Source organism: Argopecten irradians, chromosome 1, assembly GCF_041381155.1.
Source record: "Argopecten irradians isolate NY chromosome 1, Ai_NY, whole genome shotgun sequence".
In the NCBI taxonomy this organism is placed as follows: domain Eukaryota; kingdom Metazoa; phylum Mollusca; class Bivalvia; order Pectinida; family Pectinidae; genus Argopecten; species Argopecten irradians.
Genome location: NC_091134.1, coordinates 41071286 through 41078188, shown reverse-complemented (window position 1 = coordinate 41078188; position 6903 = coordinate 41071286). Strand labels below are relative to the sequence as shown.

The window sequence follows — 6903 nt, the reverse complement described above, 5'->3', positions numbered from 1 at the left end:
CTAACACCGCAATCGTCTCAATTAGTAACTTTACCTTTGATGTTATCAAAAGTTGATTTACTTAAACCATGTAGAAGAAGAATTGCATCATAATTATTAAAAATGTTGTTCGATAAGGACAGGCAATTTTCTTCTATTGGTTAGCTATATTATATATTATATGTATAGCTTAAAAGGACCCGATAAATAGAATGGCTAAATTTTGGGAACTTTTCGTTGGTTAATCTTAATGTTTGAGTCGGTCGCAAATCTAAATCATCACGTTTGGTAGTTGATCGGCACTGATTTAATGCGTGAAATATGTTTTTCAGATACATCCGTATATCAGTTAAACGTATTATCATTGTACATTGTCATCCCTTCAGTGATTGAGTCGGTCGCAGTGAGAGCATACGTGATATCATAACTGAAGAATGACATTTGTGAAAATAAAAAAGGCAGCTTGTGAAGGTATTATCCATACAAAATTTACAGATGGCTTTTTATCCTAACACTCACGCTAAAAATGTTGATTCACACACGCTGATTATTTTTACTTTTCCTCATTACATACACGATATTGTGTAAACAGAGAGCAACCAACTAAATAATTTTACATAGACCATAGTGTTAAACTTTGTTAAAGTTTTGTACTGTATCATTAAAACAAAGGAATATTAGTTAGCTATTGTGTTCTATAATTAAAGTCTAGGTTCTCATATAACACTAGATAGAAAAAAAGTTAAGGTCCTTCTGCTCAAACTCCAACCAGGGTAGCTTTATTGAAATCAGGCGCATTTTGCACTAAAAAAATCCTGAATTCTAATGTTTTTACCTATTTATTATCAAAATTGATATTTTGAACCTAAATCTCAATATGAATTTCCAAATTCATATCATGGTTATCTAGGAATAATTACTTGTCAGAAATAATTTTTACTTTTGAAATTCATAATTAGCCAGCCAATCAGCGGCCGGGTTAAAATTCTATCCTGGGCTCAATCTTGTATACACAGGGGCCATTTCGAAGGTCTTTTTTTATTTAGTTGGTTGTTCCCTATAGTAACGTGCAATTTCATATTAACCATCCCTACCTATCCTTACGGCATGCTATTATATGTCCCCACTCCTCTCGTGATGCTATATATACCTTTATATAGCAATAAACCGAGCCGAAATATAGAAATATAACGAATACATATACGGATAACGAGGAGAGAACCCTAAAAGTATTCGTGTTCATATGAGTGTTGATAACGCCCAAATTTCATTGCTTACTTTACTCATGGCAATTACAGTTCGCGCCGAGATTACTGATCCGATGTCAATAGAGCGCCTAACTAAGCAGCCCTCCAGCTGTAAGCGTGTGTAGAGCCAAATTAGAGAAGAAAATCGTTCATTTAACTTTAGAATCCCTACCGCTTGTATTTGTGTTCATTACGTGCTTGTCCTACTCTTCAAATTGTATCAATTGTGTACCTTCTTGATTTGGAAATGTCAATTTTACCGGTTAGCACGCCGCACGTATCGCTGCACACACTTCAGGCGATCTGGTATTTTCAGCCCTCCCTGGTGTGTCTGCCTCTATCAGATCCACGCTTCATTAGTAATAGAATGATTCCAGAACACAACTGTACCTTAACACATGACCAGCGGCCATTTTAAACCGAAGAACACCAATAAATTCGACATAGAGACATTAATTAGGCGTTTTTTATTGTTCCCCGGAGAGTTAAACAATGCATGCAATATATTTTGTCATCAATAAACTTGTAAACAAGTCATTATTCTATTGGCTTTTAGTACACCGGTAACTGACAGTAAAACATTATTTAACAATATAAATTCATTTTAATACAAGCATAAGCAATCTAGAACTAGAATGTAAAGTATATGGGGTCTACAATCGAGTAGCTGAAATGCTATTGTATGTTTGATAAGCACTGCTGATCGCTTATGTGTGGCGTCTATAGGATAGTGGGAGACACTTAAACCCTCGGCGCTATGATGCGCTAGATATAGATAAAGATGAAATATATATTTTGTCTATTTCGTGCCATTTAAATACGGCATAACAAGAAGCAATCAATAACTACTGTTTTTCAATGGAATTTATATCAATATTCATTGGATATTTTCTAGTTATAGGTTATGCATATGAATTTTTGACAATTAATTGTTGCAGATGTAAAGTTTAATTAGTTCAGATTAAACATAAGAACATTTATGATTAACATAATGAATATACAAATGCTGATGGCCAGATATCAAGAAATTTGAGAATGTTTCACTATTTCATTGGATTATCTAATTCCAGATATCCTGATAGAACAAAGTTAACCACCACGGTTGCCAATATTATTATGGACAGAAATCGACCGACCGGACACTAGTTTGGAGTTAATCATTATTACACGATTGATATACGGGTTGTAATTACGTCCTTCTACCGCCCTATAAGGATGTGTGATGTACAATGCGGTCCTAATTGTCGGATTCATGTGATGTATGGTCTATCAGTCAGTGAAGGAACATACTACACAGAGTACTACCATGGAAAAAGGTACATTCCATGTCAGACAGTCAGCGTGAACAAACATAAAAATCCATAGGAGAAAATGGCGTACATGACTTTCAACCAAAGGTTACTACCGTGAAGTACGTGGAGGATAGTGACAGTCGTTGTGTGTGAATCCTTCTGACGCGCTGACAACGAGCAGGAAGTGTGAAGAACGCCGGGCCGCTGGGAACCTTTTGCAATAAGTGTCAGACATTATAAGTCTAAAGTATCCGAAAATGTATGGCGTGTTTCAGATGTCTTTCTCATATGTGTGAAGTTTTGTGTTTTTAAAATGGTGTATTTCATTTTATATTAACATGGAATAGCGTTTATGTTTTCTGTCGTCTGCGTTTGCGGTTTTGTAAACAAAAATATCATTCATCATCTATGAAAAAATGAATTACATTCGACAAAATTTGTGACGATGCCTTTGTTCAGAGAAATAATTTTCAGTGTTTATGACGAAAGGCATTATCAGGCTGTGATATCATAACTCTCCTATTCCCTGATAAAGCTTGCTATTGTATAATGAATGATTTATTTCCCAACGGTAATTACAACCGGGAACAGGCCTTTAACATGCCGAATACAGTCAGCTCGTACACATTTTATTCTCTCTTTCTTCACTCCAGCCCGCCCGTTAAAACCCCCTGGCCGGAACGTCAGCCAACCCTGAGAGCATCCGTATATGTGAAAACTACTGGGAAATGGTATTACTTTATGACCTTACATTTGGCAAAGACACTATATGGTCGGGCCAGCGTGGCTTTGAAGTCATACGTTAGCATTGGAACAAGAGACGTGTAGTGTGCTAGTCCTATACTTGAGAGAAGTACTCTGTCAAGCTAAACACCAGTACCTCATATCTGTGAGCTCCTATATGGAGCGTAGCCTGTCTGCTTGCTGTGTCGTGTTCAGTTTGGCGAATGCAAAGTGTCGGCAGGTATTTGGGATACTGCGTGGCCTATAGGAGCGTAATCCGTGCCATGTCGCCGCATCACTCTGCTGCTAAACCAGGGAGGAGACACCTGGCTCGGCCAGACAGTATCAGACAGGCCACACCCGACACAGGGAAGGGGCTGTGTGTCTATATATAAACGGCTCCTCTGGGTATTTAATTGTCAAAAAGGTTGTATTCAGTAACGGAACTATATACATAGAGAGGTAAGTACAAAAAAATCACTTACATAGAATAATTGTACGTCTGGAAAATGTAAACAAACCGAAACTAGGATGCACCAATTGTGTGTGTTCTTTCGTACATTTCAAGTTTTTATCGGCATTCAGGGAAAACGTGTATACACAACTGAACAAACCATGTAAGTTTTACTTGACCAAAGCAATAATGACACTTCTGGTTTTTTTTTCGTTTCGGATAAGCGATGCAAGTTCAATTGATTTTGTAGCCTACTCAGGCAATTGTATAGTGTACAAGAGTTTTGTTAACAAGCGTTATTTGTGAAGGCTCTAGTCACGGAAACTTGTCTAACGGTTCTAGTATACATTGTCACGTCCTGTTCGTGTCTAGTCGCAATAAGCGCTCAGACAACGCAGAACCATGCTTCTATTGGCAAATTCGTTCACTCTAAGATTTACGTAATTTCTTGAAAATACTTGTTTTCATAGGTAAATCAATTGACTTAATGATTCATAATTTCTCTGATCAATGTTTTTATATGCATCATGATTCATCTAGTGTAATGCATGTTGAATTGTAGGCTCGTTATCTTGGTATATTCCGCTTACGGGTTTTATTTCTCTGCTCGATGCGCTCGCTGTCTCACTGAGTCCCATGAGAATGGAAGGTGGCAGAAATGTTCATAAGCTGAATGTCATTTCCATGGCGAAAAAAATCACTTCCTGGATCGTTCCTTGTTACCATACAGCTATTTAGAGTTTACTTTCTATACTAAAATGCATGAGAGGTGTCTTTGTTCGCAATGTATTATAACGGACAATTTACGTTCTAAACGATATGATTGATAATACTCTACAATATCATTGATTAGGATTCAAACAAAACCATATGTGAAATTAACTTTATGAAGCTATTTCGGTTATCGGTGATACTAAAATGTTACTGACTCACGTAGTCTATTGATATCAAATGTTAATTACTTAATCGTTATAATATTAAGTGTATTTTCCATTTGTTAATTACTTAATTATTTAAATTCTTTCAGGCTGTAAAAGAAATATCAATTGGACTTTAACGTAGCCATGTTTGTTTCATAATACTGTAGGTAATGTATGTGCAATGATTTCTGAAAATTTATCTTTTTGTAATCTTCTAGTTCTGCTTTTGATGACATAAACAAAAAGTTAAAGTAATTGCTATCTTTTGTTTACTATGTAACTATTACATCCATCCGAAACATAAACATAAAATCTAAAATAAGATTTGAATATTGTGTGCGTAAACATTGTGTTATCTCAAACTAAGTATTATCTCATTGAAAGAATATCTTTCATATTTCGTAAGCACACATTGTGCAATTCATCATACAATTATTATAAATGTGCATTACCTTTCCGAAACGGCATTAAAATGGAATGTAAACGATAATGATAACTCTATAGAGTTTCATATATTATTAGCCTACCGTTACTGCTACACGTATCATCACCTTCTGACCAATTCCTTCAAAATAAATCAAATCATATTTTCATTGCCCTGGTCGTCTTATTATGTTTCCTTTCGTCGTCCTTATATCCACACATTAGATGACTATCACTGCGCCAGACAGCAAAACAGCTAAATGAATCGTCACTGTTAACATAGATCACACAGGGACACATAAGTATGGTGTTGTAACTTCATCATAGACCATTGATATATATTTTCTTAAGTTTTCGTTTTTAACAATCTTTTAAGATTTCTTTTAGAAATTCAGTGAACCTTTTAACATAGCAATATATGGATTATACTTTAGCAATGTACACTTTATAAATTCTTTACAAAGGATGTCACCATATTGTCTAATTTTTGTGGAAAAAAAGCATGTGCGTTGCAAACAAAATCATGTGCTTTAATTACTTTTATTTGATATTTGAACAAATTGCCAGATCTTCTATTGTGCTGTGTAAACTGACAAATGGTTTATGAAGTAGACATCGTTGTTCAATTTTGCCTTAATATCGTTTTAAGATATGTTTTGCATACACACATATAGCAACAAATGTAATGTTATGCTGATAACATGCTGCGTTATTGGATAAATTTTCAATAATAACGTTTGATCACCCGAAACATTAGAGCTCAGAGTTCGCAATCACACCACTGGTGAAGGCATGTTCGGTCATTGACCATTTAATAGCTAAAATTAAATCGTTAATGCAAAACAACACTATAAAATCACGAAATCAATATTCTGTCTCATTTGGATAATGCCATCGGTAGTAGGACCTTTCCATTCAATCTTTAAGGTTATATCTATTTTAATAATATTTTCTGAGAATATTGCGATGATGTGATACAAGAAGTACATCAATGTTAAATGATCATAACATTGGTTTCACATACAGTTGACATGATTTTATGATGAAATTAGTCTGACTAAATATAACGAATTTTTTTTAACAATTGTTTATTACATGTGGTTACATATCAATATTAAAACTAATAGACTTAAATGACCACTTGATGACCACTCTATAAAACAACATGTAAATAAAATACACTGTCAATAATTAGGCTAAACCTCCTTAATCATTGTATGTCTAAATCGTCCAATATCGAAATGTTATAAGAACTCAAAAAATTCATGCCTTGAAATCTAGTTAAGCAAGATATTTTTATGAAATGTAAATGAAATTCTCATCAAGGCTTACTTTAAAATAAAAAATAGATAAAAAAAAACGTTGCTCTGCTTTTTGATGGGACTTTGAGACGAGGCATCCAAACTTTAATGAAAAAGTAACAATACTGTTATTGCTCTTGTTTTGGAACAAGTTAAACGAGAAACAGTAAATTTATTATATATAGTAAGGCATTTGGGTCATAATTTGTATTGCCTTCACTCTACTTTTGATAACTATACCAAAACTCCCGTACGAAATAATTGAATTTTTCATTCTTTTGCTTTAAACAATCACTGCTGTGTACATTGCTTGCTCTAAAACAGAATGAATTCTCGCGTGCGGGTTTCCCAGATTTCAATTTCGAGATTTGCTTGCATTGTTTATTTGTATATTGAATTTGTAACCGGATATATATGCATTTATACTTTCTGTGTTCCGTCATGCTACGGCAATTTGTATACACGGAAAGCAATCGTACGACTTCTATAAATACAGTGCAACTTGATATAAAGCATATGATGCGGTGGTAATGCAGATGCATCGCTACCGTCCAAACAAAGTAT

The 6903-nt window shown here is 34.7% G+C and overlaps 1 protein-coding gene across 1 annotated transcript in view; it reads left to right on the top strand.

Moving 5' to 3' along the window:
- The first annotated feature begins 2903 nt into the window (after positions 1-2903).
- Positions 2904-6903, top strand: part of LOC138327965 (protein PIF-like) — a 68140-nt gene continuing 64140 nt past the window's right edge. Inside the window, exon 1 of the mRNA XM_069274494.1 lies at positions 2904-3703. The gene's annotated coding sequence lies outside the window, so the exon portion shown is untranslated. The remainder of the gene's footprint in view (positions 3704-6903) is intronic.